Source organism: Puntigrus tetrazona, unplaced genomic scaffold (genome assembly GCF_018831695.1).
Source record: "Puntigrus tetrazona isolate hp1 unplaced genomic scaffold, ASM1883169v1 S000000007, whole genome shotgun sequence".
Classification (NCBI taxonomy): Eukaryota; Metazoa; Chordata; class Actinopteri; order Cypriniformes; family Cyprinidae; genus Puntigrus; species Puntigrus tetrazona.
Window position 1 is genome coordinate 406,136 of NW_025047687.1, and position 27,866 is coordinate 434,001.

Consider the following 27,866-nt stretch of genomic DNA (forward strand, 5'->3'; position numbering starts at 1 on the left):
GTAATTTGCTTTTACAAGCACATGTGTCTTCCTGTCTTGCACAGAGCTGTTTCCAGTGAGTAATTGTGTGTGTGTGTATGTGTGTGTGTGTTTGTCTGCTCTGTAGCGTGTCCTACTGGATTGTATGGAGTGAGCTGTTCTCAGACTTGTGTTTGTCACAATAACGGCAGCTGTGATGCTATAAGTGGTCAGTGTGAGTGCAGTACAGGGTGGACGGGAAACACCTGCTCACAACGTAAGATTACAATCTTTGATATATACTCTATGGGCCATTCTACATAACTGGTGCAAATTGCTAAACTAAAAACTAATTTAAAAGTATTTATGTGTTGAAATCTTATTAAGACTCCCACAATAATGTATATATATATATATATATATATATATATATATATATATATATATATATATATATATATATATATATATATATATATATATATATATATATATATATATATATATATATATATATATATGTGTGTGCATATGATTAAAAATATATAAAAAATTGTTTAAGTATTTGTTTCATTTTTGTTTTTAAAAGTATGTATAAGTAAAAGTAGTTTATAATTTATTAATTAATTTTGGGGTAAATTATTCCACTACTGTCACTAAACAGTGTATGTTTTAGTCTATTGGGTAAGACCGACTGTGGTCATGATATTTTCTATATACACTATATACTGTATACTGTATCACAAATACAGTAAAAACATAATATTGAATTGAATATATTTTTAAAAATGTAATTTATTCCTGTAATGCAAAGCTGAATATTCAGTATAATTACTCCAGTCTTCAGTCATACAATCCTTCAGAAATTATTCACAAATAAACACAAATATCTAATCAGCCAATCACATTACAGCATCTTGATGGATTTAGGTAAAATACATGACAATGTATTTTAAAAAAAAACATGTTTGTTCCTTTGAGTTCTTCTTTTCACATAAAGAGGACATCGCTGTCGAAACAATCCCTTTCCACACAGATTCACATTTTTGTAGTTTACACTGAGCCAATGTTTGTATCATTTTCAAAAAAAAAAAAAAGTCTCAAAAAATTGCATTCAGGACACCAAAATTGTATTGTTGTGTAAATAAATTTACTAAACAATAAAATAATAATGTTTGCTGCAGTAATTATGTTACTTTTGTTTAGACACAATCCACTTTCATACACAAATATTATTTATGTATTCACACATTTATTTTCATAAAAGCTACCAAGAACAAAATACCCTCAGTAGGAGTAGAATAGGCCTGTTATGAAGAAAGTCAGTGTTTCTGATATTATGATGTATCCTGTGTGTTGAATGGTTTTTCTTTGAGAGGCTATGATTTCGTTGTTCTAGTTCAGGTTTTGTGCTCCTGTTTTTCCAGGTTGTTCTCCAGGTTTCTTCGGGACAGGCTGTGCTCAGAGGTGTCTGTGTCAGAGCGGGGCTTCGTGGTGACCCTGACAGTGGACGCTGCTTCTGTCCCAGTGGATGGACAGGTTCAGCTTGTGAACTGGGTGAGAGACTGGTCCTTAAATTAGTCTGGCTGGGCTCTGAGATTTACAACTATTTTTGGCAATATAGAGGCTCAGGGTTTTTACATTTTATTTTGCTACTTTTTCACTTAGAGAGAGAACACAAAATAATCAGGACATGACGCAAACCAGTGTGTAAATGTTTCTATATTTTATGTATTTGATAAAATGCACATAAATAAAATTGATCTAGTTGTGTGAAGTTGGGAAGGAAAATAGCCACTGATTTCCAGGCATTGCATCATGTATATATATATATATATATATATATATATATATATATATATATATATATATATATATATATATATATGCCATGCTGGTATTTTCCTTTCCACTATTCGTTAACTTGTGTGTCAGATGATTTTGGCAACCGCAGACACATTAAACACGCCTCTGTTTCTAGATCTTGTATTCCTCTCCTCTCACCTCACAATAGTTGAGCGGTGCTTCAGCGTGAACATTTTATTTAGTTTTAATCTCTAAGCTAAAAAGAAAGCAAAAAAGGATGTGTGATACAGGAGTCATGCATATACAGTATATATTATTTAAATGTAACTTACATAAATATATGCTTCATGTTCACTTATGTGTGTGTGTGTTTGTGTGTGTTTCTCAGAATGTCCAGGAGGTCAGTTCGGGGCAGACTGTCAGGAGAGATGTGAGTGTCTGAACGGTGCTCAGTGTGACGGACAGACGGGTCAGTGTGTTTGTCAGCCAGGCTGGACGGGACAGCGCTGTGAGAACGGTAAGATCATTCACAGACATCTGCTGAATCCATGAATATCCTGTGATTAAACCAAAGCCGGAGTAAGAGTAGCTCCTCGTTTGTCCCACATCAACTCACAAAATACGTCAGCACTGGCTGGTGTGGTCTTTTTTCGTTGTTTGACCAAATGATTGCAAACCTAAAAAAACTTTTCTATAGAAGTAAAAAAAGATAATATTTCACATGTGATATTAGTGTGTAGGGAATGTGGGGTGTAATTATGCTGATCAGCTGTGTGTGTGTACGTCAGCATGTGTATTAGGGCGGTTTGGAGTCGACTGTGAGGGCCGGTGTGAGTGCGACCATGGCGCTGCCTGTCATCATGTGAGTGGACAGTGTTTCTGTCCTGCAGGATGGAGAGGAAGACACTGTGAGAAAGGTCAGTTCAGTGTCCAGCATGTTGAACAGGAGCTGTGTGTTCATCCACAAATGCTGCTCATTACATTTCAGATGTTATGTGCCTCTATTGTGGTTTATGAAAGGTTCATATTTTGTTTTTGGTCATCCCTAAAAACAGATTGACATGCATTCAATGTCAAAAATTACTTTCATTTTCTTATAATATCCACTTATTTTCAATTTATTCTGCATTCAACGATTCATTTTTCCTCCAGTGTTTGGTTGATTTCATTTAAAGCAGTGTTTGTGAGGTTTTAATGCTTCAAAAGCAGCATCTAGTGGCCAAGAATGAATTAGCATTTTCAATCAGACCAACACTAAAAGACCAAGTGGGCAAACAATATGCTAAATGTTTCATTTTGACATCAACATGAAACGTCTTGTCTCAATGTTTTTATGATTCAGAATCTACACTTTCTTTCGAGAGACAATAACATTAAACATGAATGTTTTTCAATTTAAAGGAGTAATAATATGATGTTGCTAAAAAGACATTTCTTTTGTGTATTTGATGTAATGCAATGTGTTTAAGTTTCAAAAAACTGATGCATTTTCCACATACTGTGCATTATTTTTTCTCCTCTATGCCCCTTCTTCCTGAAACTATTTGTTCAAAGCTCATTGTTTTAAAAAAGCAATGTGTGCTCTGATTTGCCAGCTATTAAGTTGTGATTGAGTGATAGTAAATTTTGGTTACAACATTAAGTCAATGGGATATTTCGGCTGCTTCACTTGATGTTATTGTCCAGTATCTGTGTGTAACACTGTGTGTGTATGTCAGCATGTTTGCCGGGCTTATACGGTCAGGACTGTGTCCAGCGCTGCTCCTGCCCACCGGGGACGCCATGCCATCACGTGACGGGACGCTGCGGCTGTTCTCCTGGCTTCACAGGCAATGGCTGCGAGCATAGTGAGTTTGTTGCTTCAGAAATCACTATATCACAAGTGCTGTTCTAATAATACTATCATCCGTGTGTTTCTCAACAGACTGTCTGCCCGGCACCTTCGGCATCGACTGTAATCAGCTCTGTCAGTGTTCAGAAAGAAACCAGCTGTGCCACCCGGTGTCTGGAACATGTTACTGCGCGCCTGGATTCACAGGACCCAAGTGTGAAGAGCGTGAGTGATTGCATTTAAACTTCCACAAACCACTGGATTCAGAGGATGTTTTGGGTTTGTTCCTCTGCTGTGGTTTAGATCAGACAAGTTTATCAGAGAACCGCAAGGGGTTTGTGAGCTGAGCAGTGTAAATGCTAACAATGTCAAATTAAAAAAACAATACAAAAATCCTGAATATAGGTACGTGAAAATGCTAAATTACAGTTTCAAAACACAAATAAATTAAAACAATAAAAGCATTAAAAATATCAGGTAAAAAAAATAACAATTCAATAAATGTTTCCAAAAATGTAATATAAATGAAAATGTAAAATAAATGAAAAAGTTTAAAATGTAAAGTATAAAATTTCAATTTAAGGTAAATTTTAAAACACAAGCAAGTAAATAAATGAATGAATGAACAAATTAATAAATCATAAATCATAAAATAATACATTTTAAAATAAATAAATACAAACTGATACTTACCAAAAATATAAATCCTAAAAATATAAAATTTGAGGTAATTTTTGGAATACAGCAAATATAATCTAATCTAATCTAATCTAATCTAATCTAATAATATAATATAATATAATATAATATAATATAATATAATATAATATAATATAATATAATGAGTGTCAAAACATTTTATTTAAATACTACAAAACCTATATTCTTACCTAAAATTAATAAAATTCTTAAGTAAAATTAAATATAAAATCTCAGTTAAAATGAATAAAAATTACAACTAATTAAAACACTTTACATTACTAAAGTCATAAAATGCAAGGTTAAAATACATATCACAGAAATGTAAAATTAAAATACATTTACAATAACAACAAAATAAAATACAAAAAAATAAAACCACAAAAAAACTATAACTACTATAACAAATACTAATTAAAAACATTTAAAACACACTTACTAAAAATATGAAATATTTTACCACAATGACACAACATTAGATAACTGTTAAATTATTGTAATACTACAATAAATATTTAAATATTTAAATATTGTGGTGCTTTAAACTCAGTGAAGTGTTTTACTGATGCTGCGGTGTTGGATGTGTGTGTAGTGTGTGCTAAAGGTTTCTACGGTCCCGGCTGCGAGAAGCGTTGTCAGTGTCTGAACGAAGGTGTCTGTCTTCCGGTCTCAGGTTCCTGCGAGTGTCCGGCCGGATTCATCGGGGCCCGCTGTCATCTCAGTAAGTAACATACTCAAAGAATACACAGCATGCATCTCAAACAACAGTGTTTGACCAGCGCTCTTCTCCTCCTTCAGAATGTCCAGTGGGACGCTTCGGGCCGGACTGTGGTCATGTGGCCATCTGCAGGGCAGGTGTGAGGAATGATCCGGTCACCGGCGAGTGTGAGGCAGAGGAAGGTGAGCTGCTGTTCAATGATGGGCAGACGTGTGTGTTCTCTGAAGTCTGACAGCAGTGTGTGTGTGTGTGTGTGTGTAGTGTGTCCCGCCGGCCGCTTTGGAGTGGGCTGCTCTCAGCGCTGTGACTGCAATAACAGAGGCCTGTGTGACACCGTCTCTGGAAACTGTTCATGTGGCCTCGGCTGGACCGGCTCACGTTGTGAGAGAGGTCATCATCAACTATAGAGTTCATTATGCTGCTCTTACGCTGTCTTCATTGGTAATTTATCCATCTGATTTGTAAAAGACATGATCCATCATCCAAGATTCATCACAGTGGGTAATTGATATCGGAAACCCACAAACTGATGTCAGTGAACAGGTCAAATATGCTAATCAGTTTTCAGTATTAGTAATTATCTCACTTCAGAAACATGGCATAACGTTGATGTGAATTTCTAAAATCATGTGTCAAATTAAATACATTTAAAAAAAAAAAAAAGTACTAAAAATAAAACTATAAAATCTAAATGAAAATTAATAACAAGTTAAAACACTTAATACATTAATAGTCATACAAATGTGAGGTTAAAATAAATATATTTTTGCGAAGATGTATTGCTTTTTTTAAAAATAAATTAAATAAAAGTATTATAAAATTAAAATGTATTACATTAAAATAAAAAAATCACAGAAATGCAGAATTAAAATACATTTACAATAAAAACAAAATAGAATACAAGACTATTATAACCATATATTAAAAACCCATTAAATAAATACTATAACAAAATAAAAACGTTTAACAGATTTGGTAGAAATATGAAATATTTTACCACCATGACACAACATTAGAAGGTTTATGTAAATTAAATTATTAAATTATTGTAATATTAAAGGGTGTAAATACTTAAATATGAAGTGATTAATATTAAAGTAGTAAGCAAAATCAGTTTAGCTAAAATTATAAATCCTCTTTCAGATAAAAGGTTATTTGAGTGTAATAAATTTTTATTTATTTTTATCTGTTTATTAATAGAGTGAATGCTTATGAATCTATTGTCTTCTTTCTAAACAATAATTAGATCTAGAGTTTTGTTTCAGTCTGATGTGTGATAGAAATAAAATTTAGCTACAAATATTCATTTCATCATGTAGAAATATATGAATCAAAGTGTAATTACATTTTAATTATCTGTATTATATAGAAACTAATTTAACATTTTAAATAAAAAATGTCTTCATTAATGTATTTAAAACAACAAAAATAGCAAAAAAATAAAAAATAAAATAAAATAAATTATAATACAACATTTATTTTAGGAAATTACTGAAAAAATTATGTAAATGATAAAAGTATGTAATAATACAACTATAATATTTTAAAATCTCATATGTTTTTACATATGATACATGTGTATATTATAAAAACTGTGAATAGTGTAATAACATTGCACAGTACATTTGACTGAATATTTTATGAATTTTCTAGTCTTTAATTAAATATTTTACAATACATATGATACATATTTATTTTGGTAACACTTTATTTTGTGGTTATACCTATTAGTTGCTTATTAGCATGAATATTACTAGAATATTAGCCATTTATTAGTGCTAATTAAGTACCCCTTATTCTATATCCCTAACTTAACAACTACCTTAACTATTAATAAGTGGCAAATTAAAAATTTATTGAGGAAAAAGTTGTAATTAATAGTGAATAAGTCTTCCCCATTCTAAAGTGTTACCATAATTACTGTATATTGTGTATATAATTGCATAGACTCTCTTGCTTCAAATCTGTTTTGTGTTTCTATCAGTGGTTTTATGATTTTGTGTGTGTGTGTGTGTTTAGAGTGTGTCGAGGGTCGCTTTGGTCTGACTGTGCTCTGCAGTGTTTATGTCAGAATAACAGCACATGTGACCGAATGACAGGAAGCTGCCGCTGTCAGCTGGGATACTACGGTCATCTTTGTCAACACGGTGAGGTTCGCGAGAAGCTCTTCTTCCCAAAGTGAGTGTTAGCTGCGTGCTCACTGTGTGTGTGTGTGTGTGTGTGTGTTTCAGCATGTCCTGCCGGTCTCTTCGGCTCTGGCTGTCAGCAGCTCTGTGACTGTATGAATGGGGCTTCATGTGACCCCAGAACCGGACAGTGTCTCTGTCCTCTGGATATGATTTGCTCTCGCTGTGAGAGAGGTTAGATCATCATCTTCATCAGTCAACACACACATACGTAAATACTGTAGTCAATCTGTCTTATGTGTGTAAGTTTTTCCCCTAAATCAAAGTAACATTTTTTAAACGGTAAGTTAATTCCGGATTGTTTACATTTTAACATTTCTTAATTAATTTTCTTAGGAACTGATGTATAATTCATGTGCCTGTATTAATCCTTTACACACTAAGTGAAAATAGCAGCATTTTTTTGTGATATGCTATTTACACTAAGTGCAAATGGATTCTATTTTCATTTGAAAACAGATCTGTGCAAACCTGTGCTAAGAAAATATTACTGCTATTTGCTCTTATTATAAACAACATCTATGCTATTTACACTAATTTAAAATAACATTATTTAAGTGCAAATAGCATTTTCTGCTATTCATACTACTTATTGCAAATGGCATTTATCTGCACCTCAGTACTGAAGTATATTATAAAACAGAATGCAATTTATTGAGCGTAAATGTTAATTATAATTCAAATTATTAAATAGATGTCTCCCTACAGTACACATACCCTAACCCTACCCAATACTTTATTTAAAAAATTTATTATTATTTTTATTAAAATTTTTATTTATTTTTTATTGTGTAAATAGCCACTGCCAACAAGACTGTCTGACACTCCAAATTTTAAATATTGATAATAACATTGATATATAGATGTAAACATTTACATTTTAATACTATTAACAAACAATATAATAAATCTTAAAATAAACAACTGAAATAATAATAATAAAAACATTTCAGTTTGTTTTATTTCTGTCTATAGCGAAAAGAAACACTTATTCTTATTTTGGTAAAATTTATGTTTAATATATTAAAAATATAGTCCTAAAATGAATGAGAACCTTAAAACATTTTTATATGAAATAAGGTAAACATTAACCAAAAACAAATACCACCTCTTTTTATTGCTCAGAGTGCGAGCAGGGCACATTCGGCGAGAGCTGCTCTGGGTCGTGTGACTGTGAAGAGGGCACTCCGTGTGACCCTGTGAGCGGCAGCTGTATCTGTGCCTCAGGACGGACAGGGGTCAGGTGTGATAGTGGTGAGGAAGGAGATACTGCATCTTCACCATTACACATGTATGAGAGTGTGTGTGTGTAACATGTGCTGTGTTGTGTCAGACTGCAGCATGATGCGGTTCGGACCCGACTGTGCTCTCAGCTGTGAATGTGAGAACGGAGCGCTGTGTGACCCTCGAAATGGACGCTGCCTGTGTCTGAACAATTGGATCGGCCTCACATGCTCACAACGTAAACCTGCTTCACACAGTCAGAGTTTGAAAGAAACACACTCTCTAGCTAGTTTGGTAGCCAATTCAGGCAAAAACACTCACACGCCTCAAGGCCCTAGCACAACGCACAATTTTTGCGTGCCTTTTCCCACTTTTTATTATTCATCATCATGCTGAAAATCTGTAGTTTTTTTAAATTTGTTTATAATCACTGCCAAAAATGCTTTACTTTTGTTAACAAGAAAAAAATAATACATAATGCATTTTATTAGTTTCAAGCAAAAACTTTCTAAAAACCTTTTTTACAAAAATCCATCTTGAATTTTTACACATTTTGGCTCAGAACAAGACAAAAAAATCCAAGGAAAGCAATTTTGTGCACTAATTTAGCAATTTATTTATTTTTTTATTTTATATTTATTTCTTTAAAATCTGTTTTAGTTGTTTTAGCTAAAACGTGTTTACTTTAAGTATTTTAAAGTATCAATTGTTTTTATGGTTTTAGGTTGTTTTAGTTAACTGTAATAACTAATTTAGTCGTGGTAGGATATACTGATTTGAATGGTTGTGATTGTATTTTCTTAGGTGGCCCTCCAGAGGAAAAAACACTCACACTGAGCAGCAGGACATAAACACACAGGTGCACTTTATTCACGCTAACTGTTCCTCAAAGCTCGGTCTTCATCCTTCACCACATGTTCAGGGGATTTTCATATTGTCTGTTGTCAGATTCACATGTGGCTCCACAAGGAAAAAAAAAAAAAAAAGTGTACAAAAAATGTGTGGATTTTAGAACATTCTTGTTTACGCTGCTGGATTGGAGCATTCTATAAAATACAATCCCAGGATTTTACTCATTTCACAAAATGTATTTGTTTTACCTCTTTGACAGACTATAACGTTTGATAAAGAAACATCGCTGTGGACGGGAAGATATTAAAATGTACATGAAGTGATGTTTTGTGAATGTTAGAAATGGTGCTATGATGGCCTTTTTTTAAAAGGAGGGCCTCTTCTGTTAATATTAGAAGAAAAAACATGGGAACTGGTACATTTTTTATGCTTTTGATTGTTTTGTATAAAATTAGTAATTATTTATCTTTTGTAAAATATACAATTGTAAATGTTTTGAAAAAGATTTTGCCACCCTGGAATAAGTTTTTTGTTGTTTTTTTAAGCATGTGTTAAATATTTTAAACAGCAACTGTGCACTATATTTTTAATTCAGCTAATAGCGTCTATAAATATTTCTATTATTGTACAAACTGTTCAATCTTTAGAATAAATGTCAGCTCTCATTTTCTTAGTTTAACATCTTATATACATTGTCTTTTTTTCACTCAAGTAAATAAGTAAGCCTACAGGTCCATCTCAAATTTGAATGTCATGGAAAAGTTTTTAGTAATTCAATTCAAATTGTTAAACTCTCAGAAATATATTCAGTGCACACAGACTGAAGTAGTTTAAGTCTTTGGTTCTATAAATTGCGACATTTTAGGCTCACAATTTACAAAAGCCCACCAATTCAAGATCTCAAAATCAGAATAATTAGAATTCATAAGACCAATAATAAAAAAAAAAATTTAGTGAATTGTTGGCCTTCTGGAAACTATGTTTATTTACTGTACATACTCAGTAATTGAACCCCCAAGTATTGCCTCAATTCAGCATGACATGGAGGTGATTAGTTTGTGGCACTGCTGAGGTGGTCTGGAAGCCCTGGTTTCTTTGACAGTGACCTTCTCTTGTTTCTCATTGTCCTTTTGACAGTACCCCATAGATTCTCTGTAGGGTTCAGGCCTAGTGAGTTTGCTGGCCAGTCAAGCACACCAACACTTTTGATGCATTTGGTAGTTTGGTCAGGTCCCAAATCCTGCTTGAAAATGAAATTAACATCTTTAAAAAGATGGTCAGCAGAAAGGAGCATGAAGTGCTACACAATTTCTTGGTAAACGGTGGAGTGATGTTGGTGACATTGCAGCCCAGATCATCACAGACTGTGGAAACGGAACACTGGACTTCATGCAAAGTGGGCTATGAGCGTCTCCATCCTTCCTCCAGACTCTAGGACCTTGGTTTCCAAATGAAATACAAAACATGCGCTCAACTTAGAAGAGGACTTTAGACCACTGGTCAAATTCTTCTCCTTAGCCCCAGGTAGGACGCCTCTGACATTGTCTGTGGTTCAGGAGTGGCTTAAGAACTTTTCCATGACATTATCATTTATTGAGATGCATCTGTATGTATCAAGGTGGTGTCACCTTATAAACTCAATTTCTTTGGTCTGCTTTCTAGTTTAAGTGTATTTTTGTTGTATTTTGCATCACAAGCTATTACTGACCATGATGCAAGATTGGTTGTTGTGTCATTGACATGTTTTGCTATATATTTTATTATGAATGCTGCACACGGCTATCACCAGTGTCCTGAGCTCTCTTCTTCCGGTCTGCAACACTTTTTGCCATAATTCTTAATTGTTAATCTTATACCATGCTCAGCCACAGCTTGTGACAGCTCGAAGAACAAAAACGGGCTTAAACTAGAAATCAGACTGAAGAAATTGAGAATGAAAGGTGACACCACAGAGTGATGTGCTGACAACATCGAAAATTAAATGTGGAGCAAACATTTTTTTATACATAAATTAATAAACATATAAATGTGTATTCATTTAACTATGTATTTATCTATTTCTTTCATTATGTATTTAACAATTTATTTATATATCTTAATATTTATTTAATTAATAAATTGCTTCCAAATATAAACAGTAATGACAGTACAGTATGAATAATTTATTGCTACTGTATGTAATCATGTAATCAATGAAGTTTAGTTTCATTATGACTGTTTTACTGTAATTACAATAATAATAATAATAATAATAATTATAATAAGTACTTTTAGTAGTTTTTGGATTCTGATAACAATTCAGATTAAGTAATCAGTCTTAAACCAGCACTGCAAAAAAACTGATAGAGAGACAAAAAGTAGCTTCAACTACATTTATGCATTTCTTTAGAAACTCAAATAAAACCAAAGACAAACAAGACAACATTTTTTCATTGTCAATATTTTATAGTTGTCATTTCATAGATACTGGCGCTGTACATGTCTAAATTCAGATTCAAGCACAATGCAGTCAGCAAATGCCTTTCAGTGAAAATAAAAGAACCAAAGGCTGGAGTGATCAGGACCATGAATACTCTTATGTATATATATATATGTACAAAGGTCAAACTATATACAGATATATCTGACTCGACATACAGTATTTCTCCACAAAACGTGGAAATGTAGCTTGCCATTGTATACATTTCACAGAATTCTCCAAAATGCATATTCAGTGCAAATAATTGCTCTTTGTTATCTTTGTCATCATCATCATCATCATCATCATCGTCCTCATCTTCAGGTCAGTACCACCGAAGGGCAACAAAGAATGGTAAAAAAATAAAATCATATTTTTGTCTTTATCTTTGTAAAATATTAAACATGAAAAATAATCTTCTAGTGAACTAAAGTATGGTACTTGAAAGCAATACTCTTCGCATCGGTCAAATCTGGACTGATAATTACTTAATTTCATAACAATCGCACACACTTTTCCCTGTTTTTCCAACCATTCCACTCAGAACTGAAAAGGTTGCTAAATAAAAATCCAAACTGCTCGGAGGCATGGGAAACCAGTCAATGATATTCACCACATCTTCACCAAACTTTTCCGACTCGTGAGAGCAGAAACACACTGACGAGGTACAAGACTAATAAAATGAAAACATTAGTCGACACGAGACACAAACTCAAACATGAGTCCAGTTAAACGCTTTAATATCCAAACACAGTGATGAATCTCAACACTGAAACTAAACTAATAACTGCCTCTGTTCACAAATCTACTCCTCACTTTAAGTTCTTGCACACACTTTAGTGATGCCATTTCATCCCGACGATAATATACAACAATGAAATACAAAGGATCGTTTCAGATTCAGTACCACTGAAGCACGGACATTAACAAAAAAAAGACACTTGTTGACAGTAATGAACTTGCAATGCTTATGAGGCAAGAAAATGGTAAAACAACCTTAACACTTCAGCGTTATATTAGCATGATACTATTGATAAAAATGTTCATAAAAACTCACATTTCTATCCATTTGGCTACCATTTTCATTTTTTCTTATTTCTATTTTTATTTGTTTAAATCAACAATTATTTCATGTTTCATTTATTTGTAAGCATTTGGCTACAATTGGTTATTTTTTGTTCTCTCTCGCTCTTATTTTTATGTGCATTTTTTCCAATAATTAATTTATTTGCCTTACAGGATGGATTTCACAAAGCAAATTTTCTAGAAAATATTTTGACCTTAAAATCAGTTTGATACTGCATGGAATAAATGAAGCCTATTTTTTAGGATTATTATTTGTGACAGTACCTCCATGCAAATCGAGTATTTTTTTTCCCCACAAACTATTTTTGCTGCAATGCGATGCTATAAAAAAAGCACACAATGCAAAAAAAAAAAAAAAGTACATTACTGTTAACAACATCGGTTTGTAATGACGACATGAATAGACCTGAACCTAAAACATTCCATCAAAAGGGAAAAGACATCAAATGAATGATCTCCAATTAAGCAACTGCCTAACGAATAAAGTGCAAATCGTTCAGAGACTGTCTGTTAGGAGTAACTGATATTATAATCAGGAAACTTACGTGGCTCCAAACGCTCTTTAGAGAGACACACAAACACACAGATGAGATGAACGGACAACAAACTTCAACATTCAACTGTTTAAAACCATGAATACAGTTGATACACACAGACAAATTTAACTCCCATAACTTTGATTCTGATCTTTAGAGTATTTTTAATCACTACCATGAAGAACAGCAAGCTCATCTTCTCAGAACTGTACAAAAATGTCAGTCTGGCCAGCATTATCGGAAAATTAATTGTGCATTAAATGTGCTAAAACAGCACATGGATCCTGTTGCATGCTTTCCAAATTAACCTCATGCAATTCTCTTGTGCTTGATCAGGGACAGTTTGATTAAACGCTGCAAGAAATTCAGTACTATCTGATCAACGTCTGCCGACCAATCTCCACAAAAAAAAAAAAAAAGAGCTAAAGATTGCTTATCATTCTTCCGGGTGCACTATGTATACTTGCACTAATTATGTATATATGTACTTCTATTCCTAGAGCGCAGAGTGAATATACAAAGTGAAGAAAGATGAGCAGATACATGCTGCTAAGTGACCCATCGTCTCGCCATGGGAAAGAGGACACAGGAGTCACGTTACTGACGGGATGTGGGATAAATCTTTGGCTTCAGCCACACGTATCATCACCGGCACATATAGAGGAAATGCCAAGTGCCCAGAAATGAGATGAAGAAACAGCAAACAATGTATTTCACATACATACACACACACACACACACACACACACAACACATGCAGACATAGACATTCTACCGCAGTCCCTGAGCTGCTGACACAAACAGGCCTTTGCTCCTATTAGGTGGGTGAGAGAATGCCTTTAAACAGTCCTTTCCTAATGGCTAGGAAGATCTGCTGAGCTGTGAAAGGCCACAGGTGAGAGCTGGCCCCAGTTACACCGAAGACAATATCGTCAAATTGCTGTTGGGTTTGCTACTAATAGATGCCCAGTTGCAGGTTGATGAACCTCTGTTTAGGATTGAACCTGCAACTTTTGTGTTAGCAGCCCGTTATTTAGAACCATTAGGCTACCACCACCTCATGTTACTACTTGTTACTAATAATCAGATGAATGTCACACAAAAAGTCTGTTATTTCACCCTAAAATCAATATTTTAGGACCATCAAGGTTTTTATCACTACTGCTACACACACACACACTCACATATATATGAAAAAAAAAAAGTTGAGAGAAGTTGAGTTATGTTCTAATAAAAAAGAATGTGTTCCAGTAATTAGAATATTTTAATCTAATTATGTATCTCTCTCTCTATATATATTCATATATATATATATATATATATATATATATATATATATATATATATATATATATATATATATATATATATATATATATATATATATATATAGGACTAAAGGACTTTTTTTATTATTTTGCATTATTTTAGTGACAATTATGTTATTATTATTATTTATTACAATAATATTACTATTATAATTGTGTTTCTTTCTTTTTAGTATATACACAGACACACACACACCTACATGTAAACACCTTAAAGCAATAAGAAACACATTTTTTTCCCCCACATAAGATAAGACAATTTGTAGAGAAAATATATATTAATAAACCAGTTAAAATGGTCCTAAAATAATAAGTAGATTTATTTCAGTATATATTATATTAAATTAAATATTTTTTTCTACATAGATATTGATTTTGAAGTGAAATACGACCAGAACACGCTTTTGATGTTTTATAGCATTCACTCTTCTGATGTAACATTTTGCAGTAATCGCATTAAATACTTTTGAAGCATGCTTATCCCATGAGTACTTCAGATAATCAATCTACACTTTAAACTCTAATAAATCAGCATGTGTAATAACTGTACTATCAGTACACTAGCAACAATCTTCAGCAATCACTCAGACAGCTACCGTCCAAAAGCACATCCGATGGAGAGATCTCTGATGGCCCTGTTAGCAAAGCAATGACACGTGAGAAGCCAGGGCCGTATTTTGAGGCTAAACAGCAAAGAGCGAAATGCCCTGTGTAGAACAAGCGTCTGATTTTTGCCCCATTCCACATTAGAGAGGAGCTACTTTTAAATCAGTTTTTACCAAGCCGCTCTCTCTGTTGTTCTCCTAAAGTGCTTATTGGTTTGCCTGCAAAAGGGGGGCATGTGCATACGCAACGCAGACGACACAGTGAAGATTTCTGGGCCCGGGATACCTTGATGATGTGAACAATGTGTGCAAACCCTAATGGATCACTTAAGTGGCTATGGATAACCTATTTCTGCTCCATTTATGCATTCAATACCCAAAAAAAAGCAAAGAGAAAAACTGAATATTTCCAGCAACCAAGCAAGCATGTTATTTTTTTTAAATGTTGTTAAGCATATTTTTCTTCTTCATTTTGATCTTAATTACCCTAATGATCTGGTTATAAAGTACCCATACGGATGAATCCGTAAGCATGTATCTTCAATGCATCACTCTCTATCCTTTATTTTAACCCCTCAGTCAGTGATGTGTCTTTTTTTTTTTGTTTGTGTATTTTTCACGCTTTCTTGCCCTTTGTGTTGTAAAAGTCCTGCTCTCCAGGGTTTGTGGGTGCTTGCCTGCCTCATGCAGCCGGTACTCATTCAGTAAAAGCTGAAGCGAACGGAGGATCAGGCAAAGGTGTGTGTGGAGCATCCGGTCCCACACTAGGAACGGTAGTCCTTTTTACTGTAGGGTTTGTTGCCCAGGATACTGTCCACCTCGTGCACGATGGAGGATGATAACTTTGGAAGAACCTGTGAAAAAAGCTTAAAACTGAGTGTGGATTCCATATACATATAAAGCTAGAGGATATAGCAAAACACACACACACACACACACACACACACACACTATTAACGTTTTATAATTAATCACATAAAAATATGCTTTTGTTTGCATGTGTGTTCTGTGTATATTTATTATGTATATTTACTATATTGATATACTGTACATTAATAATAAATTTTCAATTTTTTAAATCTATACTACACATGTGTGTGTATTCTATATACACACACATACATACATATACATACATAAATATACACAGTACACACATATAAACAAAAGCATTTTTGATGAGACAGCAGATGGGCGGAGCTTAGACATATATATATATATATATATATATATATATATATATATATATATATATATATATATATATATATATATATATATATATATATATATACACAGTACAGACCAAAAGTTTGGACACACCTTCTCATTCAAAGAGTTTTCTTTATTTTTATGACTATGAAAATTGTAGATTCACACTGAAGGCATCAAAACTATAAATTAACACATGTGGAATTGTATACATAACAAAAAAGTGTGAAACAACTGAAAATATATCTCATATTCTAGGTTCTTCAAAGTAGCCACCTTTTGCTTTGATTACTGCTTTGCACACTCTTGGCATTCTCTTGATGAGCTTCAAGAGGTAGTCACCTGAAATGGTCTTCACTTCACAGTTGTGTCCTGTCAGGTTTAATAAGTGGGATTTCTTGCCTTATAAATGGGGTTGGGACCATCAGTTTTGTTGTGCAGAAGTCAGGTGGATACACAGCTCATAGTCTCACTGAATAGACTGTTAGCTGCTTTTTTCTTGCCATAATACAAATTCTAAGTAAAGAAAAACCAGTGGCCATCATTACTTTAAGAAATGAAGGTCAGTCAGTCCGAAAAATTGGGAAAACTTTGAACTTTACAAAGAAACTGGCTCACATGCAGACCGCCCCAGGAAAGGAAGACCGAGAGTCACCTCTGCTGCGGAGGATAAGTTCATCCGAGTCACCAGCCTCAGAAATCACAGGTTAACAGCAGCTCAGATTAGAGACGAGGTCAATGCCACACAGAGTTCTAGCAGCAGACACATCTCTAGAACAACTGTTAAGAGGAGACTGTGAATCAGGCCTTCATGGTAGAATATCTGCTAGGAAACCACTGCTAAGGACAGGCAACAAGCAGAAGAGACTTGTTTGGGCTAAAGAACACAAGGAATGGACGTTAGACCAGTGGAAATCTAATGTCCAAATTTGAGATCTTTGGTTCCAACCTCTGTGTCTTTGTGCGACGCAGAAAAGGTGAGCGGATGGACTCTACATGCCTGGTTCCCACCGTGAAGCATGGAGGAGGAGGTGTGATGGTGTGGGGGTGCTTTGCTGGTGACACTGTTGGGGATTTATTCAAAATTGAAGACATACTGAACCAGCATGGCTACCACAGCATCTTGCAGCGGCATGCTATTCCATCCAGTTTGCGTTTAGTTGGACCATCATTTAATTTTTAACAGGACAATGACCCCAAAAACACCTCCAGGTTGTGTAAGGGCTATTTGACCAAGAAGGAGAGTGATGGCCTCCACAGTCACCGGACCTGAACCCAATCAGGTGGTTTGGGGTGAGCTGGACCGCAGAGTGAAGGCAAAAGGGCAACAAATGCTAAGCATCTCTGGGAACTCCTTCAAGAGTGTTGGAAGACCATTTCAGGTGACCACCTCTTGAAGCTCATCAAGAGAATGCCAAGAGTGTGCAAAGCAGTAATCAAAGCAAAAGGTGGCTACTTTGAAGAACCTAGAATATGAGATATATTTTCAGTTGTTTCACACTTTTTGTTATGTATACAATTCCACATGTGTTAATTTATAGTTTTGATGCCTTCAGTGTGAATCTACAATTTTCATAGTCATGAAAATAAAGAAAACTCTTTGAATGAGAAGGTGTGTCCAAACTTTTGGTCTGTACTGTATATATATATATATATACACATACACATATACATATATATATATATATATATATATATATATATATATATATATAGATATATATAGAGAGAGAGAGAGAGAGAGAGAGAGAGAGAGAGACCTTGTCTAAGCTCCGCCTATCACCACATTCAAGTTGTGCTCAGATAAGCTTTACAGCTTTACAGAATGTCCCACAGGAACGGAGATTTCTGTGAACAGCATGATTTGCTGTAAATGGGCTCATGAAGTGATTAAAATCGAACAGATTATACTTGTGAGACTGGAAAGCACACCATTATATTGTTAAACTGCTGTAATATGATTAAAATGGCAGAGAGTTTGAAACAGAATGGATGCAAAAATTACATGAGATTCATAGTAGATATAAAAGCCAGATATACTGGCTTTTATATCTAATGTATAAAAAATGATGATTTAGTATATTCAAGTTCAACCTTAATACCACCGATCAAACATCTTTTCCCCATTATTATAATCATATTATAACTTATTTCACTGGATGTAGTTTGTTAGGCTCAATTATAGTAGGTTTTAATAGTAGGTTCTAGAAAATATCTATGCAGCTGATTAAAATTTTTAATTTGTGTTAATTCCCCTAGAAAGTTTCAGAAACCTTCAGTTTTTTAGAAACTTCAGAAAGAAACTTTGTAAATTCCCCAAATTTTGCAATCCTAAAGAATGATTTTAGGTTGGTCACAGAGCTCATTTTCTGGCAGGGCTTAGCATTTGATTTACACTTTCCACAAAAACATATGTATTCTCACCTGTATTGCTCCTATATTCTCCATTAGCTGATCAGTGCTGGAGGCTCCAAGGAGCACAGAGCTCACACCTTCATTTCTCAGGCACCACGCTGGAGACGAGCAGCAAATATGTTGAACAAACAGCATAAATAACATCATACACAACACATGACACAACCTACCCCATCACGAAAAGATAAATGTTCTATTTAAAACAAAACATGTATATGTTTATACAAATTAAGCCATTTCCAAAATTAAAGCAGCTACTTCTCCCACTCCTACACACACTGAAGCATCTCACAAAACACACAGCAGTTGCCAGACCACTCTGTTACCATGGCTCCCAGCACCAGGACACACTGAGCAAGCTCAAAATCAGAGCTGCACAAGCTTCTCTCTTTTTTTTTTTTTTTTTCGCAGGAAGATGAGCGATATCTGCAGGAGTGCAGAGGAGGTGAAGAGGAGCCATGCTGACCGTTGCTGTTCCCTAAACACGGTCCATGCAACACCGCCGCCACACACAGACAGGAAGGAAACTCTGTGGGGATTTGAACCCCTCCTGGGAGTTTGTTTGTGTGCATGTGTGTGTGAGTGTGTGTGTGCCATCTGTGGCACTGTATGTTGGCACTGCAGTGTGTTTACTGTACTGCTGTGTGTGTGTCTGTGTTAGCTTGTAATACAGAGGCCATTTGGAAGCGTGTTCAAATTTTTCAAGGCAACACTGTGTCAAACGCTGCAGATGATATGAAACATTCAGCTCTGATGTTCTGGGTAAATCGACAGTGGATTTTAACGGATTTTAGCACTTTACCCCCTAACAGACTGCTTTGTCACACACACACGCACACACACACACACACACACATTCTACTGTGCATACACAGTAGAATACAAAACTGTAAGAAGTGTTGGGGAGAAAATAAATGCAGTGATAATTTATTATAATTTATTTTTAATAATTTTCATTACTTTTCTAGTATAATTTTAGTGGTATAATTTGACAAAACACATATATAGTAGTGTAGTCTTATGTTACAATGTATTGCACAACAGTGAGTTAAAGCTAAAATGAATGAGTGGACTGATTAACTTTGGTCATTAATTTCAAACTAGGCTTATTATTAAAAGTAAAATGACCTAACTAACTAATATTTGTTTCTGAATTTTTTAACAAAAGGGGACACTTAGTTTCTAGTGATTATTGTCGATTTGATTACAGAGACCATCCATCTATTCTCCTATTTCATACTGCTCAGTGCTTTGATACAATCTGTATTTTTAAAAGCGCATGTAGAAAAAAGTGATTGACTGATTTACTTCAAAAAGCTTCACTGACGTTTAGCTATTTTATTCATTTACAGCCTCCACCGGCACGTCAATAACACACTATGACGTCATACCCTTAAAATAATCAGCTTATTTACATGCACGCGCAGTTCATTAACTCTGACAGCAGATCTGACCCATAGGAGTATTTTTAAACACACTGGCGGTGGTGTAAATGAGCAGTGCTGGCTGTGAATCGATTGGCCGTGCTTGTGCGGGGGAAGAGGGATCTGCACAACCTGGGAGGGGCTGGCAATCCAGTAATGAGGTGTGAAATGTAATGTACGACTGCATTACAGGACAGGTGAGGGAAGAGGACAAGATTCTATTGGCCGCTGCTCTGTTGATTGAGGTCCTGTCAAGATTTTATTCCTCAGCGTCCCGCAGTCGATGAATCACAGAGGATGTGTTGTCACATACATACTGCCAATTTATGACTTCTGTGAGGTCGGGAAAACGAAGGGCTTCCTGAAACTTTATAGAGAGTATCAAGACTGGGGTGGATGCAACGACGGCGGTATAGACTGTTTGACGACTGAAATGTTTTCTGCTATACCATTTATACTGCAGTCAATACGTTTGTGGGGCTACAATTATGCAGGACTGCTTTAAATCATAATTCAAAGGAATAGTTCACCCAAAAATTTTTATTCTGTCATCATTTACTTACCCTTGATTAGTTCTAAGTCTGTACGAATTTCTATGTTCTGTCAAACGCAAAGGAAGATATTTTGAAGAAACTTTGTAAATTCAGGCTGTTTTAGCACCTTGACTTCCATAGCATTTTTTCTACTATAGAAGTCAGTGGTGACCTAAAACAGCCTTGTTACAAACTTAAAAAACTTTGTTCTGTTTCAGCAGGTGTGACTCACATGTCCTGGAATGTGAAGCTGTCAAAAATGTATTACAATTCCAATAAAAGTTTTTTAAAAATATGGTTTTAGTCATTCACGGTAGTTGTTTTCACGCTGATATATGTTTAATTGTTTGTTTTTGTGATAAGTTTGATTTTAGCTAGTAAATTGATGCTATATAAATGGGGTGTGTCGCTGAGTCTGAGGCTCCATCTCATAACAATACTGTGCAGACTTGGGCTCCAAACTAATCTCTACTACCGCCAGCTAGTCTTAGCGCTTTGCACACACACACACACACACACACACACACAAAAACACACTTTGAGTTTCTCAATTGGATAGTTTTTACTTTAACTGGACTATTATGATGTGCAGCAGACCGTGATCACAAGCACTCAGCTCTCAAGATTAGATTACTGTACACTGAAATGATGTAGTTAAATCAAAGCATCGCAGTTCTTATAAAAGCCTTCACTCTAGATCGTACAGCACATATTTCTTTGAAACGTTACACTCCATTCTCTCCAAAAAGCATTACACAACACTTCCTATCTCAGATACCACACCGAGCATCATAAAGCACTATGCCAAATCGATTTGAAACTATTATATTTAACCCTAAGCTTAAGCAAGAATATGATGCCGGAGAAACACTCTTCCATTAAAAGCCTCAAACTAAAGCCATTTGTTTGGCGTAGCCATCCGCAGACGGACAGACGCTTCCGCTCCGGCGGTCTGAGGAAGGGGAGGATGAGAGGGGGAGAGGATGAGCGAGGCACAGGACGGACGGACAGACAGACAGAAAGAGAGAGAGCGGCAGTGTGTCTTTGGGTTAGGCGTACCGATGGCTAGCTGTGGCAGCGTGCAGCCCAGCCGCTCAGCGATTGCCTGCAGCTCTTTCAGCTTCGCCTGCTGGCGTCGGCCCTCCTCGCTCAAGATCTTGTCCTTCAACCACTGGTAGCCCTGTTAACAACACAGCACACCTGCTCAAAAACAGGGGCCCACGCCTACAGCGGTGCACATACACACACACACACAACATTATCACACTCTCACACTCTTTTGGACGTGTAACACTCAGCAGCACCTGTGTGGGCGAGGGCCTGTTTTTAAACACGTGACTCTGTCCACCCAAAAGCTCAAATGAGCAGAGATGAACTCACTCAGAGAACTTTAGGGGGTAAAGAGACCTCATACACACACTCACAAACATGATCAGTGATTTTTTAGAAAGCTGTGTTAAAAAAAATTGCATAAATGAGTTTAAGGCATATATTAAAATGATTTTTTTCAGTTGATTAGCTAAAAATTACATTACTATCAATTTAAAGTCAACATGAAACACATTTGCAATTCATTGAATTTGATAAAACTTACTAAAAATATACTAGAAATTACTAAAACTAAAACTAAACTAAAACACACACACACACACACACACACACACACACACACACACACACTAGTTGCATTTAATTTTCATTTAGTTTAACTTGATGCATGGTACTAAAAGAACTAAAACCCAAATATAAATCTTTAAAAACAATATACACATCAAAAAAATGTGAGAAAAAATTGGTTTTAAATGAAAAGTCACCAAAAAATAAAAGTAAAATATTAAATGAAAACATAAAAAAACGATATAGGAAATATTCAAAGCTAAAACTAAAATTAAAATCTAGAACTAAAATTATAATATATATATATATATATATATATATATATATATATATATATATATATATATATATATATATACACACACACACACACACACACACATACACTTTTGTTTTAACAAACAAATAAAAACGGTACTACTACAGTAGTATATGAATCTTACTAAACACTGCAACAGGCAAAATCAGGGGAGTCAAACTCAGTTACTGGAGGGTTGGAACCTTTCAGAGTTTAGCTCCAATCCTGCTCCAACACACATACTGCATCCTGTGCCGCTTTCAATTAAACCTATATGACTTGATTAGTTGGATCAGTTACTTAAATTAGGATTACATCTAAACTATGCAGGGCAGTTTGACACCCTGGCTAAATAGTTATTTTACTACAGACTAACCAACTGATTAACCAACTATTTGCTTGGCTTAAGTTAACGTCTTGTCTTAATTCATTATGACTTCATGATGACTTTAAAGTATAATCTATTATTTCTACTGACTAGTAAAAGCATGTTTGTGTGTGTGCTTGACCAGGATAAATAATCCAGCTTCAGGTCCATCATTAGTAAATATGAATTAACAGTGGAAAAGGACCAGTGTGGTCTAGTGATCTAAACACTCATGGGTCTCCTAATCCAGTGGACCCATCACTGTTCAGACCACCAGCACGGTTCTGTTATAGTCGAGTGTCAATGCACATATACGTTACAAGTTACACAGAGGTAACAAGATATCAGTAATAATGATCAACAGTGTGACACAAGACTACAGGAGGAAGATGATGGGTCACAAAACAATGAGCCAAAAACATGCGACTACGCTAACATAAAGCTCGAAACGGGTGCTTTTAGTGCGCACTTGTGTGTGTGGTTTAGTGTGCTTGAAAGAGATGGAAACACTGATAAACAAGTGCCAATCCTCCTCAGAGTTACCATAGAAACTCATTCACATAAAGAAATATATGTTGAAGATCAGGCGTGTGGATTCATGCCATCAACAACAAACACATCTACAGGAAAACACCAACTATAGAACCTGGAAGACACGGAACACATTCACATTAGAACACCAAACACCAAGGAATCACATATGAGGCCACTAATGTTTCCAAAGGACCAGGAAGAGGAGGAGGCGGAGACAGAGAGACTCATGGGATATGTAGTACCTTTAGTGAGGCACGAGAGTAGGCTGGCACCCCGCTGTCGTATTTCCCTGAGATTATCCCACAGGCCAGCGGGGACCACGTCATCGCACCCACACCTGAAAAAACAGGCCAAACCCCATTGAGAAGACACATCTGGTCAGGGTCTGAGACTCAAGCGACAGCAGCATCACTCACCAATCTTATGGAAGAGCTCAGGAAGCTGCACCTCCACTTTCTCCCTCTGGAACATGTGATACTCTGACTGTTCACAGATTGGTGGGATCTGGTTGAACTGTCGGGCCACAGAATATGCTTCCTACAAAACACAGACAAAATGATAGCTTGCACAAGGTTAGCGTTACGTCTGAATGCAGTTGAGCTGAAATTAAAAAGAATGCACATGCCTGGGCTGAAGTTAACTTCCTGGTCTTCATAATGTCAATGACAACTAGTGTTGGGTGTTACAATTAGTAAAATAATGTCAACACTCCTAAAATCAATATAGAATTTGAAATCTAAATTTACAGATAAAATTAATTGCAGCATCTTTAAACACTTTGTCCGCCCCAGCTGCTCACTTTCAGTTTTTCCTGATTCACAGAGGAACCATACAAATAAGACTACTTCTAAATTTACAAAATTCAAATAGAAAAGGAATATTATCTGATTATAGGCTAATCCGCATGAAAGCGAGTTACAGTCTTTCCTGTAGCCCATGGGTTTTCAATCTGAAAGTTCCTGTGGCTGCCCGCAAGCTTTTTTTAAAAAAATAAACACATATTAATAATAAACTACTTCTCCAGACCACACTTAGATTCTTTTGTCAAAACAACAGAGAAAAATTCTGAATTATCTGCCCATGTAAAATTCACTAAATGGTGGAACATATTATTGGGCAATGGGACAGAAAACCAAATTCTGCACAACATGTTACGCATTAATAGACAAATGAGTTGTGACTGACGAGGCATCACTGAACACAAACAACAGCTCGTCTTTTAACATTCTGTCAGTGTGAAGGGTTTGTCTGACTCAGTGCGGTGCTGTTTTAGATCTCCGATCCGCCCAGTATTTAAGGTTAGACTGTCTCACTGACAGCACCTATTTAAACAGAAGCATCTTTAGATGTTCTTCAGGAACAAAAGCAGCCGGTGCCGATGCTGATTACAGGGGTGAAAACAACTAAAAGTTAAGAGACTGTGACTCACCATAATTTCCATGGGACTCCAGCGTGATGTTCCCAGTACATCGCCATTCCCTGATTGATCACATGGGTCATCGCCGCACAGTCTCTGCCAATCAGATGGCAGATTTTCAGAGACTTACAGCACCATACATCAAGTCATGTTGCCATCAGAATGTGTCGGTACGGGTGAACGTGTGAAATATTAACAAGCAAGAAAACAAGCTCGATTAATGCGAAGGAGGGGAGTTTAAATGATAAATCACTTTTGGAACGAGCTGGGGAATTTCAATCAATGACAAAATAAACAACTTGTGCTTTGGGTCAATATCAACATCGGCTCAAGAAATAGAACAGCTTCAAATGAGGGCTGGAAAAGATCCATCCTTAATAACCAAAACCAGCCATATCAAAACATTCGTCTTATGAGCTTGAGAGTCATACTGCTCTCGCTTATGTGAGATCTGTCTAAGAGCGCAAGAGAGAAGCAGACTATTGAAGTGTCGAGCTCTTTAATGACACACGACAGCAGATGTCTACAGGCCCCTGAGCTGTTTGTGTTTCAACCATTGAACTGTGTGAACTTTCTAAAGGGCAGCTAGGCTAATAAAAGTAGATCAAATAACATTTCTGCCATGTTTTTTTAAAGAGCAGCCACCCTTTCTCCTGAAAACATTGATTGAGATTTAATTCAGGCTGGCAACTTACAAAAGGGCAAATGGGTAAATTGTGAATTGCTTGCATTTGATTTGAGGAATCAATCTGGAGCAGCACAGGATGAAGATATAGTAGAGTTTGTTATTTAAAGGTTTATAGCAAATGAAATGAGTACCTTCCATGGGTGTGTTAGGGTCTGGTCTGTTTGCAAACACTACGTCCACATACTCCAGCTGCAGTCTCTCCAATGATGCCTTCAGACCTACAGAAGTGTAACACAAATCAGTTCTGCACACAAATGAATGAAATTGTGAAGTTCAGGTCAGCTGCTGCTCTGTAACATGTAAGCTTTGAGGTCCACTCACCTTCTATAATGTGTTTTCTTGACAGTCCTCTCTCAGTCTCTGCTCTAGAAAACAGCAGCATATTTACTATTTGGGCAATTATCAGTGATGCCAACTTTAGTAAATTATATTGATGAGACATTACTTGGCTTGATATGTGTTCATATGATAGAAAAAAAAGCTAAAGCTACTTTGTGTAATCCATGAGTGTAACATTAAAACTTTAGAAGCTTTGTTCACATAATGCCATGATTCATTGTATAATAAAAATATACATACTTTCCACCCCAAAATATTTTGGTTGTAATGACTAAACTTGAGCGTCTGCAAAAAGAAAAAAAAAAATTAGGTCACTTTTTGGAAGGCGTTTAAAAGTAATTATCAGGTTGCAAATAATTACACCAGAATAATGGCTTGCGTAACCATTTTAATTTCAAAGGAATGCATGGTCACACACACACACACACATACACATACACGTTTATTTAGCTGTCTAAATGAGGACATAGCACAGACATCTGCTTTCATGTAAAGGTTTATAAGTATATTTGATAATCATTTTAATAATTACATAAATGCAATTACATGCATAAATGCATGCATTAACACATACAGTATACATATACACACACACACACACACAAACACTACTGCACTCACATGTAATCTGGATTAAACCTGGATAAGAATCCATGAAATTAAGTACTCATATTAGGTTATATTAGAGGTTATATTACATTTTTAAATGTTTATAATCAGATTACTTACTTTTTAATTATTGTATGATTACAGATTTTACACATAATTCACTACCACATACAGTTTTTGTTTAAAGAATATTCTTTCCTCAAACGGAAGTTCTGTCAGATTTAGCTGACTTTCTCACAAATTGTAAGTAAGCCCACGCATAGACACACAGGACAGAAATAAGCTATGTCTCTGCAGAGGTGAGGGGTTGTGTGCCCTGATATTGATGCACACTGACTAGCAGGATGACTAAGCAGCACGGTATCACACACACACACAAATGTGAAGATCCTTTCCTGCAGAGAGCTCAGTTACTTTTCATCTCATTATGCAGAAACAGCGAGAGCCCACCCTGCTTTAAATGAAAACCTCTTAACAAAAGGGATTCTATTAACTATGACCCTCCTTTAGCTTGTGTTAGGTTACACACACATATATCAGGACATCAACTGCACAATAAACACACCCATGCGACCGTTTCATAATTCAATATCTAGATGGGACATCTGCAGGGGTGAGCCAGTCTTTAATAATTTATGTTTCTGCCTGTCTGGGATGGCTGTGGCACAATCTCTGAGGCACTGGGCCGAGTTATCAGCACAAGATAAGAAGCGGCTGAAGGAAATGAAAAGCTGTATGTTGTTAATGAACATACCTCCATCCTTTCTTCTTTATGATGTTGCCCAGCACCATCTCCGCCTGCAACAGAAAACCTGATGGTTATCGGACTAATCCGTCATTTTATTGACATATAGAGGCAACAAAACAGGCTGCTGAAGGGACATTTCAAATTTCATAAATCACCTCTTTCGAGACACCAATATGATACATTTAAATAAAACAAAACAAAAAAACAGCCATAGAAATATAAATTGATATTTTCAGAAATAAAACATTAAAATCAACAAACTTAAAAATATACATCTACACCTGGTCAAAGCTCATTTTGAGAAAATAGCCTTTAAATATATAATATAATTGAAATCTAGACACAAATGGGTAAGGTACAATAAAATAAACACTTGAA

At 35.5% G+C, this 27,866-nt stretch overlaps 2 pseudogenes; one reads left to right on the forward strand and one right to left on the reverse strand.

The window, feature by feature from the left end:
* LOC122332232 overlaps positions 1-9,129 on the forward strand; it is a 62,750-nt pseudogene extending 53,621 nt beyond the window's left edge.
* A 6,845-nt stretch (positions 9,130-15,974) lies between these two features.
* LOC122332240 lies at positions 15,975-27,534 on the reverse strand (annotated as a pseudogene).
* Between the last annotated feature and the right edge of the window lie 332 nt (positions 27,535-27,866).